At 36.2% G+C, this 13,866-nt stretch overlaps 1 protein-coding gene across 5 annotated transcripts in view; it reads right to left on the bottom strand.

Annotated features, from left to right (window-relative positions):
* Positions 1-10,951, bottom strand: part of LOC145662899 (uncharacterized) — a 53,314-nt gene extending 42,363 nt beyond the window's left edge. For 2 of the 5 annotated variants that reach the window (XM_081728895.1, XM_081728899.1), the window contains exons 1-2: positions 10,433-10,480; positions 1,003-1,177 (exon numbers count right to left, since the gene is read on the bottom strand). The gene's annotated coding sequence lies outside the window, so the exon portion shown is untranslated. Of the gene's footprint in view, positions 1-1,002; positions 1,178-10,166; positions 10,481-10,848 lie in introns of those variants that run through there. The other 3 variants (XM_081728896.1, XM_081728897.1, XM_081728898.1) reach the window with 3 other exon arrangements.
* Between the last annotated feature and the right edge of the window lie 2,915 nt (positions 10,952-13,866).

The following is a 13,866-nucleotide window of genomic DNA, read 5'->3' as shown; positions in this document are numbered from 1 at the left end:
ATATAACTTGTTACAGACTTACATTATCTTATTATAGTACATATAAGTATATATAGTATAGTATTATATATAGTACAGTAATATTATAGTATATACAGAAGCTTAGTTAGTTATATAGGTAGTCATATAAAACCTTAAACAAACAAGAGTCGGCTACTTATAAAAAAAAAAAAATCAAACGAGATCCAGACGAGACGGACCTGGCCCGAAAGTAAAGAAAGGTAGAGAAATACTAACTTTACAGCTACTCAAACTAAATACAACTTCCGTCGAAGCAGCCTATGGCATTTCGTCACAGAGAAAACATATATGCTCCCCCCTAGCAGTGGCTAAGTGGAGGGGACTCCAGGTCCCTCACATATGATCAAGTAGCTAAGACAATCAAGGCTTAATGAGCTAAAAAGCTCACCACTACTGTTATAATACTTCCCTACCCAAGAGAATGATGATCACAGGTAAAACGATGGACATTACCGGACATCACTCTATCTAGTACCGGAAATGAATGTGAAACGAGGAATAGCTTACGGAATATATAATATATATACAAACTAATCTTGCTCTGTATTCACACCCCTAGTTACAACCTTGCGTAATGGACATCAAAGATCGTTCCCCACCATGTTCTTCGCCTCAAATAAATGAAAAAAAAATATAGAACATATAACGAAAGGCTGCATAAGAGAATAAAACCCGAGTGTGTATTATCAGTAACTATCACACTCAGCGGAAGTCAACATCCGCTCTTGCTTCAAACTATTCTCTCTTGTGTATGCATTTTTAGCCGTTTAAGATTTATCATGGAAAAGTTGTGAACAAAACCTATAATAACTTCTTGTACGTATCAAATTTAATAATGTGATACTGCTAAGCCCGGAATAATCCTCATGGCAGCAGTGAATCGGCAATGTAAACGGCTGCGATTAACAGTAATCAAGCTGGAGATACTTTGTAAATGATAGTCATTGAAAGCAGTAAAACCATTAAAAAAAAAAAACATACCTAATAAAAAAGAGTGAACACCTGTCAAAAAAATTTATTCCTTCCGTTGGCCAGCCAACCAATTTAATAGCTGAGTAATGGTTGGGACGAAGAGGTTTAGATTGATGAGCTCGGGTATGTCTAATACTTTCTTAACTGAACCACTTCATCGAAATCCAAATAGGCTAGTACTTACCTAGAAAGTAGAAATGAAAAATATATATATTATAACACGTATAGAAGTTATTATAACCTAATATATAATTATAACTTTACTATTATAACTCCGTAACATACTATAACTTTCAGTAGTTAATGGGTATACAGTCATTAACAAAAAAAAAAAAAAAAAAAAAAACGCAACCACCTGAGAACGGCATGATCAATCAGTGGCTAATCCCGAATTGAGTCCCGCGGGCCAAATCCTCCTCCAGTTTTTCGGCATCAAAATAACAATGATAGTAATGCCTTAAACTGTCATTCCTGACAGTTGACTACGAATTTGTCTTTAGTCCCAATGGAGTACAGCGCTTGAATGAGCCGCTATTGTAGTTATATGGAAGGTAAAATGAGGGCTAACCCCCCTCAAAGGGTTGAGAGACTACGCCCAGAATGCATACCATACTTGGGATCAGCCACTAACGAAAACAAAACTGCAGTTTACCATAATAATACTGTACTATAGATGAACTCTACAAATCAGAATTGGCAGTAAATAGGACTACGCGCTTCAGACCAAAGGCATGAACCGAAAAAATTTTCTGGTATGAATGAATTATAATAGACATATTAGCAATCTCCCCACACTTAAAAAAAAAAAAAAAAAAAAAAATGATGAAATCCAGTCACCCCCTGTATAATTCTATGTTTTTGTTTGTGTCGAGTATTTCTTACAGATACAGCCTAACCGTGCCTAAGTGTAGAAGGAAGGGGCTGAGTAGGACAACCACATCAGTTAGGCCTACAATCCAGGACCAAACGGCTAGCGACCAAACATTCGACATGGACATACTTTAAGGAGACTACTTCTAAGTATAGATTCTTTTGTTTTGTTCTACCTAGCGTACTTATCTTCTAGTCCTCTATGACTCTGCGATATAAGTGGTCAGCATGGTAGTATAAGAATGCAGGAGGAGTATAAAATACTAGCCCTTAGGGTGGTACAGGTAATGAAGAAGTAACATAATAATAATAATAATAAAGACAAGAACTATATATAAAAAAAGTTGGAATTCTGAATCAAATCCAGAATAACAAGGAAATATTGACACATTTTGGAGGCTGGACTATCCCGTCTCGCCTGCATGAAACTAATTCGAAACAAAAATCAAACTGGTAGCTTGATCAAATACCCAACTCACATACAGTAAGTGTAAAGTTAATGCTGAAGATAACGGTAAAAGAAACACAGGTAATCTCTAAACCCTTAAAAAAAAAAAAAAAAAAAATGCATATCTATAAAACAAGAACCAATTGACTTCATTAGATCTCCTCACTCAATTGATAGATTCTCTTGCGATTTAGAAGTATATGTATATATACTGGAACAAGGTAGTTTGTGCTCACTCTGCCGATCATAGAAAATGCCCGCAAGGTTGCGCGCACTGTCGCGAATTACTGTTTCGACTCGGAAACACCTGACCAAAGTTAAGGCCTTGGATATGAATACAAGAATTTTGTTTGTTTGTTTGTTTGTTCCATTAAGATGTTAAAAAAAAACGTTATCTTGTCTTGAATAATAATAATAATAATAATCCATTTCGAATATGAATACTCAGGAAGAGATCTGTCTTATTTCGAGCGCAACCCTGCGGAAACCATACTGATCCCATACTGATCATATATTATTCAGTAATATTGGAAATCTTTTATAGCTAAAGTCATATATATATAAGTAGGAAAACTGATTACAATTAGACTAAGTTATCCTTGGGTTGTGCTGAAAAGTATGTCGTTTGTTATACGTAAGGAGTAAGAATACATAGTGACTTTGTGAATAATAACTTGTGGTCACGTTATGGATAAAAGTATTCTTCTAATTACTAAACCCAGTGCCAATACAGTGACAAATTGGTGTCAGAACATGACAAACCCTAGTTCGCTTATACAGCAGACATACTTTTAAGCACGTACCTGTAATGAATCTAAGATTAGTTAACACTCCACTACCCCAATAACATGGAACACAAGACACAAACACATAAATAAAGAAACAAATAATAGTATTCTCTTGTTCCTTGCAAATACGAATATGCTGCTCTAATAAACACTAATAAACACCAAATTAAACACCACACAAAGTTCATACGCAGGAATTATTATTGACACACAGTCATCTGTTGTCACAGGGAAAGACATCACCGACAAAATAATACACTTCTGGCTTCATCCGAACTCATAAGTCAATGAACGAAGGAGTGAGATAACGACTTCCGGCTCTGTTTCCTTCATGTTAGGCGCTGTAACCCAACTAATGTCACGACGATTAGAGTACAGACCTTGACGCCCATAAAATAGTGACACAGTTTAGAGGCTGACCCCCTTTGAAACTATGAAAACATACAGAAAATAAAGCATCTTCAAGCACCGGAAGATAACAATATCTATACGGAATGAACTAGTGATAATTGGCGAGGATGTTATCCCATACAGTAGAACCTCATCACACACACCACCGTGTACAAGTATTCATTATACTACGATCTGTTTATGTACACAAGGGATGGTGTAAGCAGAAGGAATAATAAGGGTGGAATGTGTTCAGAACAACACAAAGTGGTATAATTGAATTAATATATTTGTTCTCGTTAGCCCACAGATACGAAAGCGATGCCCAGATGTGCACCCCAGACAACCTGCGTAGACTGGCCCATTCCCGAGCGAAGTACCTCCTTTGGATGAAGGAGTAGAAAGATCCGATCTGGCAGTCCAGGATCAAACAGAGGACTCCTAGAAGTATTGCGAGGCTAGTCTCCTCTCCTGCTTCATCCATTGAATCTCTATAAGGAAACAGACGTTATCACCATAACACCTCCCCATCCGAGAGGCAATACCTACTTTCAACAGCCACTAACCAGCCTTCTATCGTCTACAAGTACCAGCCGAAACAGAAGAAAACCCAGGATCTCCACGCTGAGAGTCCAGATTACGAGAGAAACACACCGTCACGCTCGTACAGAGCTCAGTTTCCTTCTTCTAATATCTATACTTCAAATAGAAGCTACCATGGTCTACGGACCAGTATTTCGTTATAATGCCAGAGGCACAGTTATGCCTCCCATCTGTTTTTTTTGGGCTGAATCCCGTATAACTTTAAAAGCCCCTATCAGTGAAGCTGAATTTCATATAACCTTAAAGGCAGTATACGCCACCTCACACTGACTTACGGGATGTCATATATCCAAACTCAAAGGGAAAGACAGACCATCAAATCGGAGCAAGCCAGCTGAAGGAAAGGTCATACCCCTAAGCACACACGGCCTTCTCTAGCATCTATACTTCCCAGTTAAGCCAACCTGGTCTACGGACCGGATAGGCCAGCTTCTTTAAATTACTAGAGGCACAGTCACGCCTCCCATCTGTCTCTGGGGCTAAATCTCTCGTAACTTAAAAAGCCCCCATTGAAGGAAGTAAACCCATGGAAACGTACTAGTATGACCCATGGGATCCACCTGGTCTGAACTGGCATACCTAAAAACAAGATTCATGCCACTACTTTCACCCATGGATTTAACACCTAGCTCACAATGAAGCCGAGCAAGAAGTATGTTGCCAAGATGTCCAATGGAGGATAGTGTAACACTGAGAGTAATTTTGCAGTGATCCAGTGGTTTACTTGCCCATGGAATCACAAGAAAAATGCATAACTACGAGTAAGTGCGAACATGATCATAGCCGAACTCTTACTTCCATGAAACCTGGTGCGGAACTACAGATTCCAAGACCTGTATGGAAAAACAATAATGTCAAGTGATAATACCTGTTCTATAATGCAGGGACGTATGATTACAATCATGAAGAGACATACTAGTGAGTGTGTGAACTGTTAAAAAAAAAAAAAAAAAAAAAAGCGAAAAGACCTGGTAACAAAGGAAATAGTAAAAGAATGATATACGAAATATAGAAATTATAAAAGAAATCACAAAAAGGACAGTGTAACATGAATGAAGCATGAATATTAAAGTGTATTAAGGTATACATTAGGTAGATTGGAGACATAATCTGATGAAGTCGCTGTACTACTATAACAAAATTAGTATAACAAAGTGGGCTAAAGTAATATGGAAACGTTCACAAAGGTAGGAGTTTCATACAGAGGTCATGAGTTTCCCATAAAGTCTAATAAGTCATAAGAGTGTTGATGACTTCCTACTGGGTGTAAGAAAAGATAAGTACTCTTAATGAGTTCAAACTGAGGAACAGTAGTAGCCTGAGTAATAATAAAAATAGTAATGTATCAGGATCATAGTCGGTTGTAAGGAAACGGGGTGAACATAAACTGTTTTTTTTCTTTCTTTCTTTCATACATACTTGTCAAGCTATGCCACTACCACCCCCCACTATACCTTGGGCGAGGGCGCCCACTGTACTGAAGGTCATAGAGTGACCTTCAGTTCCAATGGGTGGAGGAGGATGTTACGATACAGGTTTTGAGCCCCTATACTTCAGAATACGGCCCTGTCCCAGGATACTATTTGTAACCGGGCACCAAACATACGTACCTCAGATATGTAAAGTTGAGAGAGACACAAATGATGAACATTACTAGAGATTGTTGCCGGAAATCGTCACCGAGTTTAGCACCGGAAGCGCAGACAGATAAGAAATTTACTTCTTTCTAAGTTTAAACAGCACTTACAAGCAACAGAAAAGAATAATTAAAAAAAATAATAATAAATAAATAAAAAAAATTAAAACATAATAATGAATCGATAATGTGGATAGAATTCATATTCACAGTGACACCATGATAGGAAAACAGCGTTTTCCTGCTGGGGTGGAACACGAATGAGAGGTGTCCTGGTTCGACTCCCAGTCGAGCTCGGTACACATGGAAATGTTAGGTAATAGGAGGACGAAGTATGAGACTGAGTTGTACTTGGTTGGCTGAACGCAACAGGAAGCTTGGCCGACTGTATACATGATCATACCTAACGTGTGCAAGTTCTATCCTAGGTTCGAAGTAAGTCACTGGCGAAGCCGTACAAGGCCGTAAACTTGCTTTGAACCGGTCGGAACCTGGATTCCTGGCTTTTGCGTTAGGAGTGTAAATGAACGCAATAGGTAAAGAGGACTTGTTAGGTAAAGAGAGATTGGTATGTGAGTGATGGTAAGCAGAATTCACGGCGATCTGTGATGTTTAACAGATGTAGGGAGAAAAAATGTTGTTGTCAACGATAATTGCGCGACATGGAGAATATTCCCTCATTAAATTTACTTTAATACATTCAGCTAAATTGCTGTTCATTTTAACAAATTACTTTTGCTTTCTCATATAAAACTTTGTGTTGATGAAAAATTTGGATTTTGCAGAAATTCATAAACAGATGCGATTTCCGGTATTCAGACAAATACGGAAATAACATCTTCTCTCTCTATTGTTGTGTCTTCTTCCATCTCACTCTAAAGAGGCGTGTCCAAGGTTACAGGAATCCTATCCCTCCTTTGGTGGGTCGACCCAAGGCTATGGTTACCCTACTTCCCGAGTATAAAAACGCGAGTTCGGAGCCCCGCGGGGTCCTACAGAAGCTTTTTCGCAGTGTCTGTCTGAACTCGATACGCGTTGTTTTAAAGGTTACTCTAAGATAGAATCCACACGGTGAGTAGAACACTCGCAAACATGTAAGGAGAATAAAAGATAGCGCGCGAATGTTAAAGACAGTAAGGTAGTCGACATGCACCCATGTCCGCCAACTCAGGAACAAGACCGGGAGTAGGCAACCTCCTCCTCCGTCCCAAAAACGAGAGTTCTAAGGTGAATTTTGTCAAGGTTAGGAATTATTAACAGTTAAGCGATTTTTAAAGCGAACTTAGTCTCTGTTTGCCTATGGCAGACCAATGAAATCTAAAGCTTTCCCTATTATTGTGGCCGCGTTGGTCGGCTGTGTCAGCAAGCATAAACTGATCCCAGCCGGGTTGGGTATCGTAGAAAAGTCTAAGCACTGTAGACTCGAACTGTATTAGGCAGAAATAGTCTGAATTAATGCTCTAATGTGTTTTAATTAGATTTCTCGTAACTTGAGAATTCAAGAATAATTTTAGCATTTTTTTTTTTAAATTTTCACTCTTTTGTAATGAGATAGTCTCGGAACGAGCTGAACCGTACTCGTGCAGAACTATGAGCACCAATATTGATAACGCCCGACGAGCGCGTAATTTTCCCGTTGTTCCGACCAAATTTGGTTCATTTTGAGATTTACTTAAGTTTTTCCAGCTTTCTTACAAACTCAAATTTTGCGCGACTAGCAGACATCCATGGAAAAGCCAAACAGCTGGTTCTGTGATTATTTCAAGTATTTCAGGGAAATTCATGACCACTCATATATATTAAATTAGCCAGTAGTAGTCTAGAACTTTCAAATCAAAGTGTCATTCTCGGCCATAGCCGAGTGGTACGTGGTTAAGACATTTTTGTATTTTTTTTCTTTTCAATTTCTTTAAATAAAGCTAATTAATTGAGGGAATGAATTTAATTTCCAGAAAATCCCTTAGGAAACTATATGCAGTAAGGAGGTCAAATTCTTTCCTATGTTGGAGGACATGCTGCATGAAGGTGCAATCCTCAAATACCAGTGTTTCGATCGCCCACCTCTCGTAGGTGCCAAGTTTATTGATTAACTTTAATGCTCTACCATTTCTGGGTCTCGATGGTACATGATGGACGCCGGGCCCAGTAAAGAATCCGATGCACTTCGGGTGCGATTCGACCGCTTGAGTTCAACCAAGCTTTCGGCTGAAATCGAGATGTACCGGGAGTCTTGACCCAGGTCTTATTGAAGCTACGCCATGTGTCACCCCAACACATTATTTTTTTTCTTATTGTTACGGGCCTCCGTAACAGTTCAACTTAATTAAACTGTGCTTATTTCAAATTATTATAAATGTATGTTGCTTATACTTAATAATAAAAGACCGTTGACAAATATAACGTGAGTTATCCGACTCTGTGCATATTCCACTAAAATAAGTAGTCATAAAATGTAAATAAAAATTTAATATTTTTGTCATAATTAAATTATGTGTGTCCCTATAGTACATAGTAATTTCATTCACATAGCTATGCCAGAACAAAAGAAAATGTACTGAAAAATCACAGGTTCTGAATGTAGGGAAAAAATTTGTAACGTGAGTTACTATAGTATTTTCTTTTCTCCTAGGTTTGCTGTATCATATAAAATGACGATATTTGGTAATTATTTGTATAAATATGACAGCTTTCCTCTTTTTTTTTTTTTTTTTTTTTTAAACGGAGCATTTAAGTTTATTGTGGTTAGTATCCTTCAAAATATACGTCATTACGTAACGTGAGTTACCATGGGCATACCCTACAATATCCTGGAAGTCCTAACAGGATTGTTATATTCCATGTATGATTTCGCCGACCAATCCTATTACCTTTAACAGCTAGACAGCAATAAAGAACTTCGGGTTCACTTTTTTCTTTTTCTTTTTAACATTTTATTCAACTTAGTCGTTTCACCAAATAAAATATTAAAATTGGCAAAGAGTTATTGAAATATTAGAAGTCACTACACACACTAACTCACAACTCAGCAAAGAAACTACGGTGTTACTCTTTATACATGTGTCATACCTCTTAAAATGTTTCACTTCACTTATGTATAAAAATCATTGGTTTTAACAAATGCAATTTGGACATTACTCGATCAGAGAGGATCTACTTCATATTTTGTATAACCTACTTTTCACTGTAGACAAGATTTGATTATTCATGTTACTTCAGCAACAATTACCCTAAATAATCTTTCGCCAGGTCTCTTGTTAGTAATGGTTAGTGGAGGTAAAGAAAAAAAAATGGTTTCCTTCGCGTGGTACTCTATGAACAATCCTCTATAAGAATAGTTAACACCACCGTTTGATATCGTAAAATCACAGCTGTCTTCATATGTGCTGATTTTAAACCATTAATGTCCTATTCAAACTTTTTGAAAATGAATGGTTACTTGACTAATTTTATTTTATGAATGTGTATATATCAAGGCTGTCTAATAGGGTATGTAGACAGCATAAACTATTCTTTTCTAATGACTGGGATGTCTTGTGAGAGCAAACAACATTTGCTTTGCATTATAGTTATGGTATGACCAAGTTGAATTTTTCATTGGTACTACAAAGGGAAACAGGCAAAAACACCCGTTATATTATTAATTAAACTAAGTAAAAGTGATATTGACTATATAGTTATTCATGTAAATGCAGTGTGATATTGCAAGGTGGTAACAGAACCAGAAGGAAATGGCAATACTACACACATATTATCGTAATCTTTTGTAAATGTCTTGTCTTCATCGCCATTAACGGTGTTTTTTTAAAAGGAGCATTAGCTTTTAAAGCCAAGTATGCTAAAAATGTGTGTAAATTGAATTGCTTGTACAAGAATTGAACTATTTTGTTAAAAATTGTAAAGAATTTTACAAATAGGGGATGACGTCATTTGCATTTTTTGGTCGACTTTCAAGTCGCATTACCTGTCATATATAGTAGGAAATAAATAGAAAAATAAAAAAAAATGTTAATTGTATAAGTTTAGGAATAAGAAAATAATTTGTCACAATTAGGTAAAGAAATGTATAGTCACAATCAGGTGTAGTAATAGTCAATATCGTGGTGGAGTTCCAACGGAAAGAAGAGGACCAGTTACCCAGATAGTCAGGGTGAAAGATTTGGAAAAAATGAAAAAATAGATGAGATGTAAATGTGTAAGGTAATTGTCAATGAATGTACATGATTTCAGGAGTATTCGTAAATGTGTATGAGGAGTGTATGATGAAAATAGTTCACTTTTTCCACTTGCTCTTCGGCAGCTCACTCTAGGAGATGTTGACACTATCACATTCACCGCGGAACTCCTTTTGTAAGTGAATTGACATTTATAAACCCCATAGCGCAGACTAGAATGTATAGACCGCAAACTCAACGAAAAACTTGAAACTTGGCGACAGTACCGCCTCTAACACGCGACGACGGAGCTAACCAGTCGATCTGACGTCACCCACTTGAAAATTTCGAAAGTAACTCTTTTGCTTCTTTAGTTGCATTTGGGGAACAGCTTTTTCTGTTGACGTACTTCGCGGAACTTAGATATTTTCAAAGTAAACTCTTTAAAAGAAAGAAAAATCTGTTAATATAAAAAAGAGCTGGAAAGGAATGTCCAGTCCAGAGACAGTACAAGAAAAAGTGCACATTAGCTTAGCTTATCTTTCTGCACTACATTTAACATTGAGATGTGAAACAGACAACAACAATCCGCCGGTTCCTATGACAACCCATGACGTCACGTTCCAAGACTGATGGCAGCGCCATCCACACACGACGACACTGATCCCAACCACCGAGAGCGTTGATTGGTTCTTTCGCTGTGCAGACGATCCAAACTGATCTTGTCTGTATGTATTTTAGTCTGTGCCCTATAGAATATACACACTGACTAGACTCAATATTCTTGCACGATTTGTGTGGCTCCATCAACATACTACGTGTAATTCGTATTAGCTATCTCCGGAAATGCACTTATCAATAATTTCTAACATAAAAAGAAAGAATAAAATGTTGGCAATTTCTTAGAAGTGAACATTCTCTCAAAGCTACAAATATTACTTGAATACGTTTCCAGTAATTACATGGTACCTTATTTTCTTTAGACACCGCAGCACTTCACTAAATTCTTTTAATAAATGGAGCAACCATAACTAAACTATTCCTCATTTTTTTAAAACAATTTTTGTCAGGGAGCTGTTGTATAAGGAGATAAAATGGCTTTTTCTCTACAGTAAGTGTAAATCCGAATTTAATAATTAAAAACGGCATTTTTAAAATTTCTTCGTAAGTTATATAGTAATTTTATCACTTCAATAAAAATCAAACCTGACCAAGGCAAACACTTGTTATTAATTATGATGCTGTCCCAGTTTAGGTTAACATAGATTTACAAAATTTACGGACAAAATATGTTATATTATTTTGAAAGACCAATGTTTAAATACTCAAAATATATCGTGATCTTATATCTCACATGTATAATAGGGTAAAAATACGAAATGTGCTCTTTAACACGTCATACCTCATAAGGAACCCACGATGAAGTGGAATGCTATGTGAAAACAGTGTACAAAGTGTTCATAGTGATGATGCAGAGCCATTTCACACGGAAGGCATGTGTTTTATGAAGTGCTTTTCTCCATTATTCTTATTTAAACGTCTATTCACTATCGCTAACGCACGCACCTACTCCCTACTGACGTCTCCTGCTTGGGTCCCCCTGCTGAGCTCTTCCCTGACTCGATTGGACGGAGTTCTCGTATTTTAGTGGTGACCTAGCTTCAGTTGGTTTGTGTTTTGCACTAGTTTTTATGGCTTGAATTACCTCACTGTATTTATACCAAAAGGGGTAAGCCCTTCTAAAGTGAATCTGCACCCAATAATGCAACTCTTCACTTAAGAAACACTTTGTAAGATAGTAAGAGTGAAATTCCTGGTAAAAGAGGTAAATGTATCATTAGTGTAAATATGTTTATCTAAATTGGGACAGTACATTAATTACTAATCTGGGTACAGTTTCGATGACGATACGTTGCTGAAACTGTAACACAGATTAGTAACAGTATTTACTTTAATCAGATTTGATTGTTATTGAAGTTATACGAAGCTCCAATGCTAGAATGAACGGTATTCATATAGACTTTTCAATATTCATTTCAGAATTTATATTTTGTATGTACAAAATGAAACTGGAATATACACGTAAAGGTGAAAAAAGTGTCCTGCAAACTCGCAGCAGTACAGTTTTTTGTTGATTTTCTAATCGAACATGTTGCAAGCTGCCATATATGTATATCATTCAGCAGAACTACGCAAGTTTTAGTAAAACTATCTATATGAACTGTATAAAATTGTATAACAAATTACCGATAAAGTATAAGGACATTAACGCAAAAAGAGTATTCGGAAATACTTTGTTACAATTATTATTAGAAAAAAGTTATTACTCTGTTGAAACTTATCTTTCTAATAACATATAGAAAATGTAACTATATCTGATAACTGTAAAGCTTAATTGGGGAATATCCTCATATTGTAAGCTATGAACAGGCAAAAAATATGAATAAAAATATATTTGTTCAGTCATATATGATTGAATATGATATGAATGACTGTTAATGTTTTATGTACAACAATTCTCATGAGAACAACAAAGCTATGCATATTTGGAAGTCGTAATCTTTTCTGGTTTCTGGGACTTTTTATACATTTTAATATACAGGGTGGGCAAAATAAACCGAATCCAAACCAAGTGATGAATATGAACTGCAAAACGATATTATGCAAGTAGATCAAAGACAAATATGTACTTACATGCATTTATCCATCTCTAGAGATACTGCTAGAAATGATGATCGCCATTTTGCAGTGCTTCAATGGTTTGTGGATTTTTGTAGTACACTTTACCCTTCAGATTGCCTCACAAATAACAATCAGAGTATAGTATCTTTATGATGAATGTCCCGGAGTCCTTTGTCAGCGGTATTTTCTTGTCTAAACTGGCAGTTGACTTTAATTTAACCGTTTTTCCTTCACAGTTACAGGTCGTGTTTCTTCCTTCTTCGCTTTTCCCTTCTCTCCATACAAGATGAATCTGCTTCGTTCACAGCTCACCATGTGGAATACGAAATATTATTGCATATCGCTGCTTGAATGCACTACCGCTTTTCGGTTTCTCATTTCCCGTGTTCAGTTTGGTTTATCTTGGTCCAAAAATACTACTAAGAATTTTTGGAAATTCGATGATAAATTTATATGCACATTCGTTCATATATTGTAGATCTACTCTTTAAAATCTTCAATTTCTACATATTACCTTTGTAATTTGTCTATGTGAACCTAAGTTGAACTCTTTTGACGTAGCTGCAATATAGAGAAGCAACAGTGTTCGCCATGAAATATAAAATATTCCACAGCAAAACATATTGAAGTACGTAATGGTCAAAAATGAATATTCGACCTCATAGCAAGAATTGAAAATTATTAATTGTTATGGATATATGTACAACTTAATGTCGAGTAGTTCCCTATACCGGTATGGTTATTGTATTCCAGATACAATTAACCTTTGTAACGACCTTATATATAGACACACTTATTTTCCTTCCTTTCTATTCCTTCTTACTACAATATTTTCCTTGCACTATCACTATTCATGTTATCACTTTTTTCTGTTAATGGACTTTCTATATAGTAGCATAATTATCTTTGTTCATATGTAGATCGTAGATATTCTATTTCATTGCTATCTTTGTAAATTTCTCTATGCATAGTTGTCTGTTTACATCAATATTTTCATTGTTTGTTTCTACTGTTTATATCTCGAATTCTATATCTTGTCATTTCAATTATCAGTTCCAAATATCACTCTTTTCTTTAACATTCAGTAGCGGTTAAGAATTCTAAGAAGGGAATTCCCCCTCTCTGTTCCCATCGGCTTTGATGCCTTCAGAGATTTTTTACGCTTACTATGAAGGCATTCTTCAAATTCTGATTTGAGACACAACTATTACAGTAAAATAACATCAAATTTGTCATTGCATAATCGTATTCCCAGTAAGTGTCTATAATTAACTTATATTTAAAATTTCACTCAACTCAAAGTAT

The sequence above is a fragment of the Thermobia domestica genome, chromosome 10 (genome assembly GCF_964235325.1).
Source record: "Thermobia domestica chromosome 10, izTheDome1.hap1.1, whole genome shotgun sequence".
Taxonomy (NCBI): domain Eukaryota; kingdom Metazoa; phylum Arthropoda; class Insecta; order Zygentoma; family Lepismatidae; genus Thermobia; species Thermobia domestica.
This window is presented reverse-complemented; position numbering and strand designations above follow the sequence as displayed.